Source organism: Tenrec ecaudatus, chromosome 2 (assembly GCF_050624435.1).
Source record: "Tenrec ecaudatus isolate mTenEca1 chromosome 2, mTenEca1.hap1, whole genome shotgun sequence".
Lineage (NCBI taxonomy): Eukaryota > Metazoa > Chordata > Mammalia > Afrosoricida > Tenrecidae > Tenrec > Tenrec ecaudatus.
Window position 1 is genome coordinate 222,137,409 of NC_134531.1, and position 17,658 is coordinate 222,155,066.

A 17,658-nucleotide genomic window follows, 5' to 3' on the forward strand; every position below is an offset into this window, starting at 1 on the left:
TTAGCTACAGCCCTGACAGTTTAAATACAAGCTCATGGGAGACGCTGAGCCGGAACAACCCAGTTCAGCTGCTCCTGGTCTCTTGACCCTTAGGAATTGCTTGAGATAAGAAGTAACTGATTGCGGGAGGGTATTAGGAAGGTGGGTGGAAAGAGGGAACCAATTACAAGGATCTACATAAAACCTCCTCCCTGGGGGATGGACAACAGAAAAGTGGGTGAAGGGAGTGGGCAAGATATGACAAAATAATAATGATTTATAAATAATCAAGGCTTCATGAAGGAGGAGGGAGCAGGGATGGAGGAGAAAAAAAATGAGGAGCTGAAACCAAGGGCTCAAGCAGAAAGCAAATGTTTTGAGAATGATGATGGCAACAAATGTACAAATGTGCTTGAGGCAATGGATGTATGTCTGGATTGTAATAAGAGTTGTACAAGCCCCCAGTAAAATTATTTTTTAAAAAAGAACTGATTGATGCTTTCCTAGATTTTAAAGTAATTTGTTGCACAGCAGTAGATAACACACTAGACATACATACAATGCAGGGATCTCATTAATTCCATCCATAATTGCTTTAAAGTTCTTCATATTTACTTGCTTGTCTCTTGAGTCAATGACAGTGTTGTTGTTTGGCTTTGGTCGTTTAATAATTGGGGTAGTGGGAGTTCAGTGATGGAATTTCTACCTGGCACACAAGAGACCTCAGTAGGATTCCTAGCCAGCGCACCTCATGCTCAGCCGCCACCTGGCTGTCAGCGGAGGACTGTGCATTACTGTGATGCTGAATAGGTTTCAGCAGAGCCTCCAGACTAAGATGGCCTAGGAAGGAATGCCCTGCAACTGATGGATTTCTAAAAAGCAGCCAATGGAAACCTTATGAATCACTATGTTCTGCTTCCTCCATCGTGTGGAGGGTCATCATGAATGGAGAGCTGACTCAGCTGCTAACGACAAGCTCAGTGATCACCTTTTGCCATCAGGTGAGGTCTAACTCCTCACGACACCATAGGAGAAGTAGAAGCCCCTAGGGTTTCCAAGGCTGCTTCGTGATGGAAACAGACGGCCACATTGTTTTCTAATGGAACGGCTGGTGGGCTCTAACCGATGACCTTTTGGTTAGAAGCTGAACATTTAATCACTGTGCCATCAAGCCAATCAAGATTGTTAAAATTACATGTTGAAACAACTTTTTTGATTATTTACCTTGATATTGTCCCCATATGCCTCACATAATATTTCTCAAGCTTCTTGTATTAATGTACTTTCTTTTTAAAAAAATCATTTTATTGGGAGCTTGTACAACTCTTATCATAATCCATATATCCATCCATCCATTGTGTCAAGCACATTTGTACATTTGTTGCCCTCATCATTCTCATAACATTTGCTTTCTACTTGAACACTTGGCATCAGTTCATTTCCCCCTCCCTTTCCCACCCTCCCTCCCTATGAACCCTTGATAATTTATAAATTATTTTGTCATGTCTTACACTGTCCAATGTCTCCCTTCACCCACTTTTCTGTTGTCCGTCCCCCAGGGAGGAGGGTATATGTAGATCATTGTGATCGGTTCCCTATTTCTCCCCTCAATCTTCCTCTTACTCACCTGATCCTGAGGGGTTTATCTGTGTTTCCAACTCTTATCTGTACCAGTGTACATCCTCTGGTTGAGCCAAATGTATAAGGTAGAATTGGGATACTGATAGTGGGCGGGGATGTGGGGGAAGCAGTAAAGAACTAGAGGAAAGTTGTATGATTCATCGGTGCTATACAGCACCCTGACTGGCTCTTCTCCTCCCCAAGACCCTTCTGTAAGGGTTGTCCAGTTGCCTACAAATGGGCTGTGGGTCTCCACTCCACACTCCCCCTCATTAACAATGATATGAGTTTTGTTCTTTGATTCCTGATGCCTGATCCTTTTGACACCTCGTGATCACACAGGCTGGTGTGCTTCTTCCATGTGGGCTTTGTTGCTTCTGAGCTAGATGGTCGCTTTGTTTACCTTCAAGACAAGGCAAACTTTTTTTAAAAATCATTTTATTGGGGCTCCTACAACTCTTATCACAATCCATACATACATCAATTGTATAAAGCACATTTGTACATTCGTTACACTCATCATTCTCAAAACATTTGCTCTCCACATAAGCTCCTGGCATCAGTTCCTCATATTTCCCCCTCCCTCCCTGCTCCCTCCCTCCCTCCCTCCCTCACCCTTGGTAATTTATAAATTATCTTGTCATATCTTACTCTGTCCAACGTCTCCCTTTACCCATTTTCTGTTGTCTGTTCCCCGGGGAGGAGGTTATATGTGGATCCTTATCACTGGTTTCCCCTCTCTACTCCACCCTCCCGGTGTCGCCATTCTCACCACTGGTCAAGGCAAACATTTTTATAATGCTCATCCACTAAGGTAAAACTATGCCCACAAAACAAAGACATGGTGCAAGAACCAAAGAAAATGTGGAAATAGCGAATATTTACATGTCCTATGTTGTCAATTATGGAATAACCTTGAAAGAAGGAGATTTGCTCAAAACCAATGATTTCCAAGGACGCAGCACTGAGGTAGCAGCCATCTGCTTCTTCTCACCCCAGGGTATTTCAGCACTAAGTCCGAAGGAGCGTTTCTTTTCCTTTTAACTGCAACAGGTATATGTAAGGTAAAGTCGGGTTCAGTTAGAGGGGTTTCCAAATTGGATCCTTCTGATGTGGCCTATGAAGAATACTGCACACCCCAACAAAGCCAAAATCTAAAGTCCAGAGAGTCCATAGCACAAGTTCAGGATTGTCAAGGACAGAAAAGAAATTCGGTCAAAATGCAAGCTTAGCAATATACTTCAAGGTGGATTCTCCCATTGGGGGGTGTATTGGACAGGGTTCTCTAGAGAGACAAACCAGATTGCTAGTAATTATATATAAATATATTTATAAAGATAGATATATAATTCAAGAAATAAACCATTAAATTATATACAGATAGATAATACAAGAAATTAACAGTTAGATTATAAAGCAGTGAGACACTAGCAGTCCTTTAAGGCTTGAGAGCCACCAGTTGCCAGTCCTCTTCTGTAGAGAGAGCTGGGCTATATATACCCAGGCAGCAAACAGCAAGGCAGGTCCCCAACTGTCAGTCCCCAGCTCCAGAGATGAACATTCCAATCGTGTGGGCTTAAAGGGACCTCAACTTACAGTGACACAGTCCACAGGCTAGGCATCCCACAGGTAGTGTACCCCTTTAAACCGAGGCACAGAACAACCAAGGTGAGGCTCACAGAGCCATTTATCCCTCTGCCCTTCAGTTAATCCTACTTGTGTTTATCGGCCAGGCTGGCACAATAAACTATAGCAGGGGGTCATCTAGGCAAGTAATGTTTTCCTCAGGGGCAGGTGAGAGCCCCTCTTTGGTTTACCCACTAATAGCATCACTGAAGACAAAATGGGTGCTTAAGAAAATGTGGTGAAGAAAGTGGATGATGACTGGCTATCAAAAGATAAAGCACCTGGGGTCTTAAAGGTTTGAAGTTAAACAAGTGGCCATCTAGCTGAGTAGCAACAAGCCCACATGGAAGAAGCACACCAGCCTGTGTGATTATGAGATCTCATAACAGGTATCAGAAGACCACAAACAAGCAAGCAAACAAACAAACAAAAACACATATTGCTGATAATGAGGGGGGTCAGAGCAGAGACCCAAAACCCATCTGTAGACAATGGGACATCCCCTCACAAAAGGGTCACAAAGAAGGGATGAGTCAACCAGAGCCAAATATAGCCCCGATGAAACACACACTATTCCTCTGACTCCTGAGGCGGCCTTACTCCCCACTGTCATGACCTCAGTCCTGCCTTTCCCTGTGGAGCATATTCGCAGGTACACATAAGAGGTAAGAGCTCACAACATGGAATTCACGAACAGGAATGGGAGTAGCATACCACCAAGGTAGGGGGAAGGTGGGGAGAGGAGAGCAGGAAGAGGGAAACTATGATGGACACATACCCCTTCCCCCTCCAGGGGGACGAACAACAGAAACTGTGGGGGAAGGGAGACAGTGGTCAGTGTAAGATATGAAAACAATAATAATTTATAATTTATCAAAGGGTTGTAAGAAGAGAAGCTGATACCAAGGGCTCAATAGAAAGTAAATATTTAGAAAATAATGATGGCAACATATGTACAGATATGCTTGATACAATTAATATATGGATTGTTATAGGAGCTATAAGAGCTCCCAATAAAATGATCTTTTAATTAAAAAACAAAGAAGTGAAATCACCTTTTCTAAGAGTTACTTCCTTCTCCTTTCGTCCTCGATTCCCATTGAGGTTCACTGACAACCACTGTGGGAGTGTCCATTAGATAGGATGGCCATGAGACAATGATATTTGGCAGGAACTAACTGGTTCTCTTCAAGTTCCTGCTAAATGACATAGTGACCCCAGCTGAGGTGAGGACTCCTCTGCAGAAGTGATTTTTGAGGAAAAGATATGTGGCTCATAAGCACTGGACAGATGTGCCACCATGTTGCTTGGGAGACCAGATTGGATAATATGACCAGAGGACAGATGCCAGACGCTGTCTTTGTGTGTATCCTGTGAGTAGTGGTCTCATACGATATTTGTCCTTTCAAGATCGACTAATGTCACAGTTTCCAGTCTTTAGGAAAGGACATCTTGTTTGATAAAGCAGAGGGGTCGCAAAAAGAGGAAGACCCTAGACAAGATGGATTGAAACAGCGCCTGCAACAATGAGCTCAAACAACACTTGTGAGGTGGCAGAGCACGGGGCAGTGTTGCACATATGGTCTCCATGAGTCGGAACAGACTTAACAGCACCTAACAGTAATCACAGTACCATACTGACATTTTCAAAACGATGTGCATGAGGACGTCACATTTTAAAGGAATTCAATTTAAAGACAATTAAGGGGTATTATAAAATATTTCTGTGAAGGACATTGACAGTGGGCCTCAGAGAGTTAAGAATAATGTTTTGTCTCAGTAAGGTGCTCAGGTAACTAGACCTAAGCCAATCATTGCCTGTCCTTTCTTTAGGATTAGAGATTGGTTCATAGGTAGTCCAATCACAGAAAGTTCTTCTGCTAGGTATGATCAAGGGAAACTGTAGGTCCAACAACTTCTAGTATCTGGTCTTGGAAAGTAGCCAGTTCCCTGTACAACATAGGGAGATAATACATGGAGTGACATCATTGAACCTGTCAGTGTAGTTGGGAAATAAGGTGGCGTGGCATTATTGAACCTCTGATCTACCAGTTCCATGAACCACTAAAAGCTCATTGTTGTTTAAGTCCATTTGAGCCTTTGCCCCCCTTACATAAATGCAAGAATACATGTTTCCACTGTCTTCAGAGTTAAAGTACAGTATGAAATGTTTTATCTTTTGCCTGCATCAAATCATCTCCCAAGCTTTGCTTCCCTATTTTCCACTGGTTAAAAGTTTTCCCTCCATGTTTCATGCTGAATGTCTGTCCTTTTAGGAAAGTCTTGTGGGAAACAGGAATGAGAAGAGAATGTATGCAGACAAATTCTTTATTCTCATATTTAAGAAGCCTGGGAGGCCAGGGTTCTGAGTGGAGGGAGACCTTCACACTTGTGAGTTAGAGATGAGTCCCAATCACATTCTGAAAATTAAGAATAATCCCCACAATATCCTCCTAAAATCGTGCTACCTTACAATTACTTCTTACAAGCACACACTGATTGCTATCTGGACGGCAGCTTTATCTCTAGGAGCAGACATGGTGCTACTGTTTTCTTTGCTCAGGGGACAGTCAATCCCCCTTACCTGCCCCCAGCACTGGTATTAGGTCACTCCTCCAATGAGCGCAGGGACCTCTAGGGTTAGGGTACAGCCCACTTTGTTAAGCATATGGCTACCTGCAATTAGGGGGGCTTGCATGCCCCAAGGCTATATAAGTTGACAGAAGAATATATTCTCTCTCTCTCCTGCCTTGACCTGGTTTCTGATGCCATGACGGAGGTGAGCACTCCAAATTTTTGTCTGTCTCTTAATTTCTTCCCTTCAATTACGTAACCGTCCCTTAGGATCCATCCAGATGTGGTGCTGGATCCCACATAGCCTCATTTCACACCCATGGAGTGTGACTTTAGTTTTAAGGACACCTTTTTTCAAAATACAATAAATCTGACAGCTGCATATCAGGCTTTTGCATGCACATGAGGCGAATGAAAAGACCATAACTTGGCCAGGTGTACTTTATTCATCAAAATGGTTTATTTTTTAAAAAAAGAAAACAGAAAGACATCTGTGTTAGACAGGGTTCTCTAGAGAAACAAAACCAGAATGCCAATAATTTTATGTATATTTATACAGATAGATACATAACATAAGAAATAAACAGTTAATTAAACTATAAAGCAGTACAAATGACTCAGTGCAACACTTCCGTGAGACAGTTGTGAGACACTGGCAGTCCTTCAAGTCTTGAGGGCCACCAGGTAGTCCTCTTTAGAGCAAATCAGGCTATCTGGGCACAGGCAGCAAACAGCATGGCAGGTCACCAACTGTCAGTCAGATGACAGGGTCTGACAGTCCCCACCTCAAGAGATGTAAATTCCAATGGTGTGGCGAAGCAGGTCTTGAAGGAACCTCAAATTACAGTGACACAGTCCACGGGTTAGGTGTCCCACAGGTAGTGTAGCTTGCAAATTGAGGCACAGAACAAGCAAGGCAACCACACACTAGTCCGATGATCAAAGAGCAAGAGACAAGAAAGGCGAGGCTCGCCGAGCCATTTATCTCTCCACCCTTCAATTAATCCCACGTGTTTATCGGCCAGGTTGGCACAATAAACTAACTACCTCAACGTCCTTGGCAGCATATCTCCCCAATGCAATGAAAGCATCTGGTTTCTTGAGTGCTGCATCTATAGATACTGGTCCAAGCAGAATGAAATCATTGCCCACTTCAATTGCTACTCCCTCCACGCATGTGAAAGCTGGATCATGAAAAGGAAGACAGAGGGAGTTGCTATGTCCCCACTCTGGTATTGGTGAAGAATATTAAATGTATCATGGAGTGGGAGAAGAATGAACACATCAGTTTTAGAAGAAATACAACTAGAATATTCTTTAGCAGCAGGAATGGTGAGATTTGGACATAGGATCAATAAAGACCAATTGCTGGTAAAGGACATTGAAGTCGAGGACCGACAACATCCAAGGGCACCCGTGAACGTGAAGAACTGGCACAGTAGCTGCAACAAAGGACACAAACATACCAAGAATCTTACAAATGGTGCAGGCCTGAGCAGTGCTTTGATTTGCCCTGAGCCAGAGCGACTAACACCACTGCCGTTACCCAAAACTAGATAAGCCTTCCTCTCATGCAGTCGCTGTATTACACAACTCCAAGCATGCACGGAAGGAGAGAGACAACGCTTTGGAAAGTACATGCTTACACAATATGCTTTCAGTTGGTTTTGGTGGTCCACATCTGACTTCAGAGTTCAAAAGGCAGGAAGTGAAAAACACTTTATCAGAGTCATTTCAAGCAGTGGCCCTGAGAAAGCAACAGGAAACCAGAACCGCTGAGATGGAGAGCAAAGAACAGCCCCGAGGACCCTTTTCTCTCCGTAGGTTTTCGTCAGCTGCACTGGATTCTCCCCGCCAAGTTGTAGATGAAAGTGGTTACTTTTAACAAACTGTGCTGGCAAAAGCCTGAAAATGATCCTTAAGTCTCACAGCCTGCAGGGTCTGCAAAGCCCATTCCCGGCAATGGGAATTTAAGCAAGCATATGCGTACACAGCTATATCATGGAAACCAACTGGATCAGAGCAAGCATGCGGTATTTTTTATTACACCAGCGGTCTGATATTATTTATTGTTACACTCTGGATGCAGAAGCGCAAAAGCCAAGGAAGAAACAGATTATTTGCCAGTGCAAGTTCAATTGATCAGGTGGTGGCACAAGTCTTCACGCAACTCAGCACCACAGCCGCTGGTGAGCCTGGGCAAAGGCGGCCATGAGTGCCAGCCCTCAGGGGCTCCTGACACACCCAGCTTGGTTCTTCTCCAACGTCCTCTCTTGGAGCTCTACCTAATCCATTGGGGAATGGGCCGATTCTGCTTGTTTCTAGGCCAGGAATCTCTTGATCCTGAGAGGCTTCTGAGATGACCGGGTGAAGTTGGAGCAACACCACACTCAGGATGGCGGAGAAACTGAGAGCCAAGCATGGCGTATTTTTAAGGCTGATCGCAGTTTTACTAAAGACTCAAATCAATATTTGAAATGCTGGCAATGTAATATTGACATCAGCAACTTAATTGCACTTCCTTTCAAAAATCAATATTTTTGAAAGCACAACTAAGTATAGAGTCCACTTTGTATGTGGAATAGAGGTTTGCCGAATAAATGAAGCAAGTTGAATTTGTGGAAGTCTCCAGTCACTTCTGGATAAACAATTCAAAGCAGGTTTATCCTGATGGTAGGTCCATTTTAGCATCTTTCTTCATGCATAGAATTAAGCTTTTTTTAATTAAACATTTTATTACTGATATTTTTCTGTAACAAAGATTTTTTTTTGTTAACAAAGATTTTTTAAAATCTCAAGAATTCCGAAAGATTTAAATGAGATGTCATTTGAATCTGAAAACAAAAAAGCAACATGATATTTAAGACTCAGAAAGACACTGCTAATTGCCCCCAATTATCTATTCTTCCTTTTTCCCTTCCTCAGAACTGAAATCTCATCTTCCAGCTCCTTGCCATTTAATGTGCCCAAATGACTAAGTTTTTGCCAGCAGGATGAAAGCAGAAATGGTATTTGCAAACCCTGGGGACTGTTCTTAAAGACAGTGAGTGTCCCCTTCTTTGTTCTCTTTGACAGTGGGATGCAGGTGTAATGGCTGGTGCTCCTGCAGCCCCATTGGATCACGAGGCAATATTGGGCACAGAAGCAAACATTCAAAAAAAATCTCGTATTTTTGAAAGCATGACTAAATACAAACATGACTTTTTTTTCTGGAATAAGGAGACTGGATCTCAGTCTCTTTGAAGTATCACCAGCCCTAGATTAATTTTGGATTTTTTTTACATTAAAAATTATGTATAGTATTATTTTAAGTTTTAGATTTCTTAAACACATAAATGCATCCTTTATTTATGCCACTGTTATTCTGTAGTTGTCTCTTCCTGCTACAGATAGACAAATCTAATCCTAATAAACAAAACCGAAGCACATCTAAAACTTGAAGCAAAAATGGGGAAATTATAACAAGCCTAATGGGGGAGGTGGGGACAAGCAAGATAAACACATTATTGAAAAAATTGAACTAATTTTAAGATTCCACATATTTCAAAGATAATTTATGTAAGAAATATTTATTGAGCACCTAGATCATAGCATATTTATTAGGATGGAGGTTACTGTAATTATAAATGTGTTATTTGCCAACTGACAAAATAAGATGGCATAAAGATGGTTTCCATGAAATGAGAATTGACAGCGAGTGGAAATGGAAAATTGGATTGTCTCTCTTACATGTATAAGACTTACAGGAATAATTTTACCCAGCATGGCATTTTGGGATAACTCAATGCAAAAAACCCTTTTATTTCATTATAAACCAAAAAACCCCCAAACGCACAGCCATCGGAATTGGTGCCTACTCGTGGTGACCGTATAGAGGGGTAGAACTGTTCCTGTGAATTTCCCAGAGTATAATTAATTCTGTATGGGAGTGGAAAGCCCTGTCTTTCCCTCGTTTCTCCCACCAGATTTTTGGTTTCTTTATATTCAGGTTTCTTCCCACAGTCTCCTTTAAAAACTGTAATGCCTAAAATTTCAGCGTAAATTCTACAGCGTTTGAAAGCTTCATTTGAATTTCCTACGGAATATAAAATGCTGTAATGGTAGTTGGGAGAAAGATCATTATAGGTAAAATATTATCCTCCCGTTACTTCGTTAAGATTACAAAGTTTCCTCGCTTGCTGTGGAGTCCATCTTGAGACACAGTGACCCCACGTGTTATGGAGCAGAATTGCTTAATAGGATTTCCTTGGCCAAATTTTAAAGAAAGAGAGCCACCAGCCCTATCTTCTGCTGTACCGCAAAAACCAAACTCACTGCCGTTGAGTTGATTCCGACTCATAGTGACCCTACAGTACAGACTAGAACGACCCTTTGGGGATTGGAGGTTATAAATCTTTATGAGAGCTGATTACTTCACTATTGCCTGTAGTAGGTTCTAACGGCTATTCACTGGGTGAAAACCAAATCAGATTTGCACCGTCTAGGGCTCCAAAGTCTTTTGGATTCCTATTTTTTCACATTTGGATTTATACAGTATCCTTTCTCCCAAATAACTAAAGAGCATTTTATATTCTGTAGGAAACTGAAACGAAGTTTTCAAAGGCTGTATCATTTACGCATTACAATCTTTAAAGGACACCGTGAAAAGAAAAATTAATATAAAGAAGCCAAAAATCTGGGTGGACAGACAGGAAAAACTCTGAACAGAATTTTAGGAACCTAGTTATTTGTGTTGGTAACCTCAGTAAGCAGTACTTGCAGTGCAAGGTTGTATGCGTAGGCCCCGTTTCGGAACGACAGGGACTGGAAAGGGGCATCTAAGTCTACGGGCCTTCAGTTTCGGGGAGCCCAACCTGGGGCCCATGGCCGCCTGACGCTAAGAATTGCCCTGCAGTTCCGGGTCCCCAGCACGTGACCTCCCGAGCCCGCACTGGAGGTGCGCGAGCAGAAACGCAGCGCGGGAGCTGGGCCGCGGCCGCTGCCCAGCAGAGGATGGGCGGAGCCAGGCCGGCGTGGCCGCGAATCAGAGGACGCCGGGTCTAGACCGCCAGGCCAGTCCCCGCCCAGGCCCGCAGACCGGCCGCGCGCCTACCCCGCCTTCTCGGAGCTCCGCCCCACCACGCCCCCGCCCGATCACTCTCGGCGCGCTGATTGGTTGTTGCCGTGCGCACGGAGCGGCGCCCCTCCCCTCCCCGTCCAGCCCCGCCCCGCCGGCGTCTCCGCCTAATGCTGGCCCGCTCCGGGTGGATCCCACGACGCCGGCCGGGTCGCGGCGCAGCCGCCTCCTCCTCCGTGCGCGCGCCTGGGGTCGGCGTGGGCGTCGAGGCAGCGGGGTGAGTGCCGCCGCCGGTTGCGGGCGCCCAGGGACCGGGATGGGTTGCGCCCGCCGCACGCTCTCGGGGAGGCAGCCCGGCCGGGCCTGCCAGACGCAGCAGCTCGGTCGCTTGGCGCCGGGCTCCGGTGCCTGCGGTGTCCGCATCCCGCGCCGCCCCGGCGGGGACGCGTCCGCGGAGCGGCGAGGCGACCTGCCGCCCGAGGCCTCGGCTGCGCCTCGCCGCCCATCGCGCTGCCCGCGCGCCCACCGGGGCTGTGGCGCGCCCGTGACCCCTCAGCCCCGCCGCCACGTTGTCGCCTCCCGCGGGACCGAAAGGCCTGGACAGGTTGCCTGTCAGCCGCTCGGGCGGGAGGACGGCCCTGGGCGAACGCGGTGGCGGGGCGACCGCAGCCCGCGCCCTCCCGCCCCTTGGCTGGGCTGGGGGCACCGTCGGCGCGGTGGCCGCGGTTTGTTGGCAGCGTCCTGTGCGCTTTCCCGAGCCCATCGCGTGGGAGGGAAGCGTCCAGGTGGGAAGGGGAAGTGGAAGTGGAGGAGGAAGAAGGTTCTTTTGAGAGTTGACCTGAAGTGTCGAGTGTTGTTTTGGATAACTCGCCGCGGTTAGCAGTCGGGGTGTAGTGGACCTTCGTGTTCTTGAAGCGGTAGGTCGGCTTCCGACGTAACCTGAGCCGAGTTCAAGAGCGCTGAAGGGTAAGCCCGGCGAGTACTGAGCGTGAGGGACGGCGGCGCGCGTGCCCGGCCGGCGGGCGGGCGGAATCCAGCCTCCGCTCGCTCTGGGAGTGAGTGAGTGTGCAGTCAGCCGCCCCTCTCTCAGGAAGACGCGGATTTCTCTACTCGGACTGCTCGAACGATTCTCGACGTGCTTGTCCTCTAAATCCCACTCCTTGATCATTTCAGAGGCTCTTACGTTGGTTCGAGAATCCTTGTTCTTCAGCTGGAAATGGAAAGTTCTCTTGGCTGTCTTGATGCCACAGGGAAAACGTAGGTTTTACAGAATTTTATAGAACCGGGTGAGGATGCTGCTTTACTCTTGCGGTGAGCACCTCCCCAACCCCGCAGGCGTTCTCTGCAACTGGGATTACTAGGCGTTACCTGGTGGGTCTTTTCTGAGTTCTCTTCCCTCACCAAAGTTACAGAATTTATCTGGTGAGTTTACCCTTATTTTCCCTTTAAATGGCAAAAGTAGTATATTTAGGTTAAAAAAATTAAAACATTACAGGAATATACTGCCGATATACCAAGTGAAAACTTCAAACAGCAGAAGAAAAATGAAAATGTTTCTTCACTTTTTACCCTTTAATCCTTAACTCAAGAGTAGATGGTCATGTGAGCAGTTTTATAATGATACATTAGGATATCTGTACACATTGACCTCCGTCATCTAAAAATGTTACATGGTATGCCTTTGTTCTGATGTAACCTAGTTTATTTTACTGGTTTCTTACTGATGGACATTCCCTCCCCCACTCCCCACCCCCCACATACTTTAGGTATTGAAAGCGGAAATGCAAGAAAATTATTTGGCGTTGTGTGATCAGTAGAGGAAATGTTTTAGGTAGATATTTTAAGTAGACTGTTTTACTTCAGAGTACTTTGGCTGTTTTTTGGTTTTGTGTAACCCCCCTCCCCCAATTAGGAATCTTTTATGAGCTTAAAAACCCCATGCCAATCTCAATGCCATGGAGTGGATTACAACACATGGCCATCCTACTGGACAGGGTAGAACTGCCCTTGTGGGTTTCAGAGACTGTAGTGCTTTATCGAGGGTCGAAAATTAGAAGATGGTTCTACTAATTAGCTTAGAGATTTTATAATTCAAAGGGAGTGACTAAATCTGTTTGGGTTAATGTATATATGTAAAAAATCTGGGTACCCACTAATTAGACATTTGAATTGGAAATTTTTGAGGACTGCTACTGAGTGGTGAATTTACTACCCTAGTTTCCATTTCATAGTGTTGACTTTAAGGTTATATTGATTCATTTGTTGACTTACAGGAATGAATAGAGGGTGTTCAGGAGGACAATGTGAACCAACATACTTGGTTTTATATTATCCTACCGTAATCCCCTTGATAACCAACAGGAACCAAAACACTCTTTCAATCGGTATATATATATATACACACACACACACAAAGACACCTATCTTTATATATTTACATATATACATATCTATATTTTTACCTATATATAATTCTTTACTCTTTTCTTTCCTCCCGCCCCACTACCATGTTTACACCCATCATTCACCTCAGATACATTCACCTTGGAATTGCTTATTCTACATATGTTATATAGATAGACACCAAAAGAAAAAAGAGAGAGAGACCATACAAATTGCTCCAAGTCTAACTGCTGGTCTGACCCAGAGTAGATGAGTCTCCCTCTGTTAAATCGTGAGCAGGCCTGTTAGAGTCGATTGAAAGTCCATCAGTCCAAGCCCCTTTTCTTTCAGGGTTCCATATCCCAGGACCTGCTTACCAACAGCACTTACACCTTTTATTCTCCAGTGTGTGTGTCCAAGGAGCGCGCCTTCTACAAAACCCTATCGCTCCTCCTCCAGTCAAGGATGGAGTAGTCTAGTGTCCCACTCCCCACCCCATGACACCTTTAGACTTTCAGTGTGGCCCACCTGTGAATAGCCCCAAACCAGTTCAGATGAAGTGCCAAGCACTGTCCCCCTGAGTCAGAAGTGTACAATTGGTATTCCTCAGGTTCTTCATGGTCTATTCTGATTTCTTTTTTTTTAATCTGAGTTTTATATTAATCTTTCTCTTGTTTAAAAAATAAGTTTTACATACATACACAAAATGCACACTGCACATACAAACATGTATACCCACACTTTTATACGTCCTAAATAACATAGTTGGTTTTGAACTGACCAGTGTTAAGAACAGAATTTTCATACAAATGAATAATGAGTAGATTTCAAAGTTTTATGTAACTATTACTGAAAATGCCTCAAAGAACTAATTTCCTGTGTATTTATACAACCGAACACCTCATGGGACTTGGTTCCTTGGAGGTTTGGGGTCATGATTTCCCAGGGCATTCCCCTTACTTGGCCTAACAATGTGTTCAGTGCTGCTGTTCTACCTCCTGACTGCCTGTGCAGTGCCTGGGGTCTCCAGAGCTGCAAGCAGTCAGTCACGGCACAGTAACTTGAGCCTGTTGGTCTGGAGCAACAGAAGAAAAAGGTAAACTCAGTTTGAGAAGTAAGAGCTTTAGGAACAGGAGAGGAAATAGAACTGTGGTGAATTGTCTCCTCTGCCGTGAGACAGAACTAGATCTGTAGAAGTACTGTTTTCTATAGAAAAAGCTGATCAAAAGGAGACAAATGCAAAACCCAATTTCAAATTTTCATGGACTCCATTCGAGGGTGCATGAACTCCTGAAACTATTGCCCTGAGGTGATGATCTTTAAACCTTAAACCAAAAATAGCACTTGAAGTCTGTCTTCTTTTTTTGCTTCCCTACCTCTCCCTTGAGGAGCACTGGTGGTGGAGTGGGTTATAAATTGTCCTGCTAACCACAAGGTCGGTAGTTCAAAACCACCAGCTGCTACTTAGGAGAAAGATGAGGCTTTTTACTCTCAGAAAGAGCTGCAGTCTCAGAAAACTGAAAGGGAAGTTTTACTCTGTCGTGTAAGGTTGATTTGAGTGGATGGCAATGAGTTTGGTCTTTTTGGTTTTCCCCTCCCATGTTTGAAGTATTTTTTTTTTTTAACAATCCATATAATCTTTAATTACTTCAGAAAAATCACCAGGGCTCTATAACAACATACGCAGTATCCTAAAAGTCAGGGAACTGGGATATACTTTTTGGAAATTCAAAACTTGATGTAATAAGTAGAGTTTAAATGATGTTTTATGAATCCCAAAAACCTGTAAAAATCCTTACTCCGACCCTTGGAATCAAGCTACTCTGTTTCAGAAGTAGTATTTATCTAGCCACTTTTAAGAACATAATACTCATCCGATATCTTTGTCAATTGATTATTAGTAGATGACTACTTGGATCGTCCCTGGTGCACTTTTCACGAGGCGAGGAAAGCTGCTGTTAGCTGTTGTGATAGGTAGGTTTAATGTGTCAACCTGGCCAATAGGAACACGTGGGATTAATAAGGTTGCAGTTAGATTGGAGGGCAAAGTGTTAAATGCTCTGGGAGCCCCGCCTGTCTCTGGTCACCAGACCACTATGCGGCTGCCTTAGCTAGTTCTCTGCCTCAACTTGAGCGCTACACTAACTGCACGCCTGAGCAGATGACATACACAGGCAGACTACGTGGTCAGGTGACATACACAGCCAGCGCACACCTGGGCAGGTGGTCCCAGATGAAGTGGAGCCAGCTCTCTGCTTGTCCCCTGATATGGTCGTCCTGCTGCAGGCTCTGCCCCCCACCTGCGCTGATGGTCACACCTGGTGGCTGCAGGGGCGCAGGCCACCTTGAGTACCTTTGTGTCAGGAGCCATCCTGTCCACGTCCATGAAGAAGGACGTGACTTCTGGGAAGCCCTGTGAAGTATTTTTTTTAAAAAACATTTTATTAGGGGCTCATACAACTCTTAGCACTATACATACATCAATTGTATAAAGCACATTTGTACATTTTTTGCCCTAATCATTTCTTTTTTTACATTTTATTAGGGGCTCATACAACTCATCACAATCCACACATATACATACACCTATTGTATAAAGTACATCCGTACATTTTTTGCCCTAATCACTCTCAAAGCATTTGCTCTCCACTTAAGCCCTCTGCATCAGATCCTTTTTTTTTTCCCTCCCTCCCTGCTACCCCCTCCCTCATGAGCCCTTGATAATTTATAGATTGTTATTTTGTCATATCTTGCCCTATCCGGGGTCTCCCTTCCCCCCCTTCTCTGCTGTCCATCTCCCAGGGAGGAGGTCACATGTAGATCCTTGTAATCAGTTCCCCCTTTCCAGCCCACTCACCCTCCACTCTCCCAGCATCGCCCCTCACACCCCTGGTCTTGAAGGTATCGTCCACCCTGCATTCCTTGTGCCTCCAGCTCTCATATGCACCAGTGTACAACCTCTGCCCTATCCAATCCCGTAAGGTAGAATTCGGATCATGGTAGTTGTGGGGAGGAAGCATCCATGATCTGGGGGAAAGCTGTGTTCTTCATCGGTACTACCTCGCACCCTGACTGACCCATCTCCTCTCCTAAACCCCTCTATGAGGGGATCTTCAGTGGTCGACATTTGGGCCTTGGGTCTCCCCTCTGCACTTCCCCCATCATTCGATGTGGTGTATATATATATATATATATATATATATATATACACACACATATTTTTTTTTTTTGCATGATGCCTTATACCTGGTCCCTTTGGCACCTCGTGATCGCACTGGCTGGTGTGCTTCTTCCATGTGGGCTTTTTTGCTTCTGAGCTAGATGGCCGCTTGTTTATCTTCAAGCCTTTAAGACCCCAGTCACTATCTCTTTTGATAGCCGGGCACCATCAGCTTTCTTCACCACATTTACTTGTTCACCCACTGTTTGAAGTATTTTTAAAGACTTTGCTAGCTTTAAGACTGTCTGCCATGAGTTTTGTGCTCATTCAAGATGTAGCTGTATGGGAACAAATTGATAACGGCACTCAAAGATTACATAGAAAACTTAAGGGGAGTGAATTTATGTTAATGTGGAAAGAACATAATAGAAAAGGACGTTGAGAATGGAGAATAATCAATGTCACATTAAATTGCACATGTAGAAATTGTTGAGTTTGATGTATGTTCTGTGTATATTGTCACAACAATAAACATTAAAAACGTTTAAGGAATAGAGATTTATGCAGTCTTCAGGGAAAGAAATGTCTAAATAAACTTTGCATGCTAAATATAATTGGTTAATGTTCCACAGGCCAACAAGATCATAATACCTTTGGGATTATTTCTCTGCCAGGCTATAAAATCACACATCTTATTAATCTCTAGAGTTAACCTCAAACTTGACAGGACTGTAAACTGTCTATGCCTTTACGAGTACTCATTAATTACACTGTGATAAAGTTATATCCTTAGGGTATCAGATGAGTCCAAACAGGCCTATTAGCAAGTGCTAGCTTTTTTAGGATAAAACCTAGCTGTCTGAGGGAAGGATCATAATATAGTCAGTACTAGATGGAGGTTTCCAGGACATGATGATCGATTGGAATAGCCTCCTCAACTGTTCATAGGGGCCTGATGGTGGCAGTCAGTGGGCCATGCAGTGAGTGAGCCCTGGGAAATAGTCCGCATTAGGAGCACAGTTGTGTGGACCAAGTACAGTGGAAATGTGGTCAGAGAGGGTGGACCATGTTGTATTATCAGTCTAAGTTTCTCATGTCTATCTGCAGTTAACAGATTAGGTAAAAGTAAAGCAGAACCTTTGTGGGAGAGGTGGGGGGTGGGGAGAGTGAAATGGATATTCTGCTGATGTGTGCTGGCTGCTGGGTGAGGAGAACTGGAACTTTATCAGCATATAATCAAGAGCTAGCGACACTGAGAGTA

At 44.3% G+C, this 17,658-nt stretch overlaps 1 protein-coding gene across 2 annotated transcripts in view; it reads left to right on the plus strand.

Moving 5' to 3' along the window:
- The first annotated feature begins 10,993 nt into the window (after nucleotides 1–10,993).
- The window catches only part of TMEM50B (transmembrane protein 50B), a 29,412-nt gene continuing 22,747 nt past the window's right edge, over nucleotides 10,994–17,658 (plus strand). The window contains exon 1 of one of the 2 annotated variants that reach the window (XM_075542353.1): nucleotides 10,994–11,132. The gene's annotated coding sequence lies outside the window, so the exon portion shown is untranslated. Of the gene's footprint in view, nucleotides 11,133–15,189; nucleotides 15,212–17,658 lie in introns of those variants that run through there. The other variant, XM_075542356.1, reaches the window with a different exon arrangement.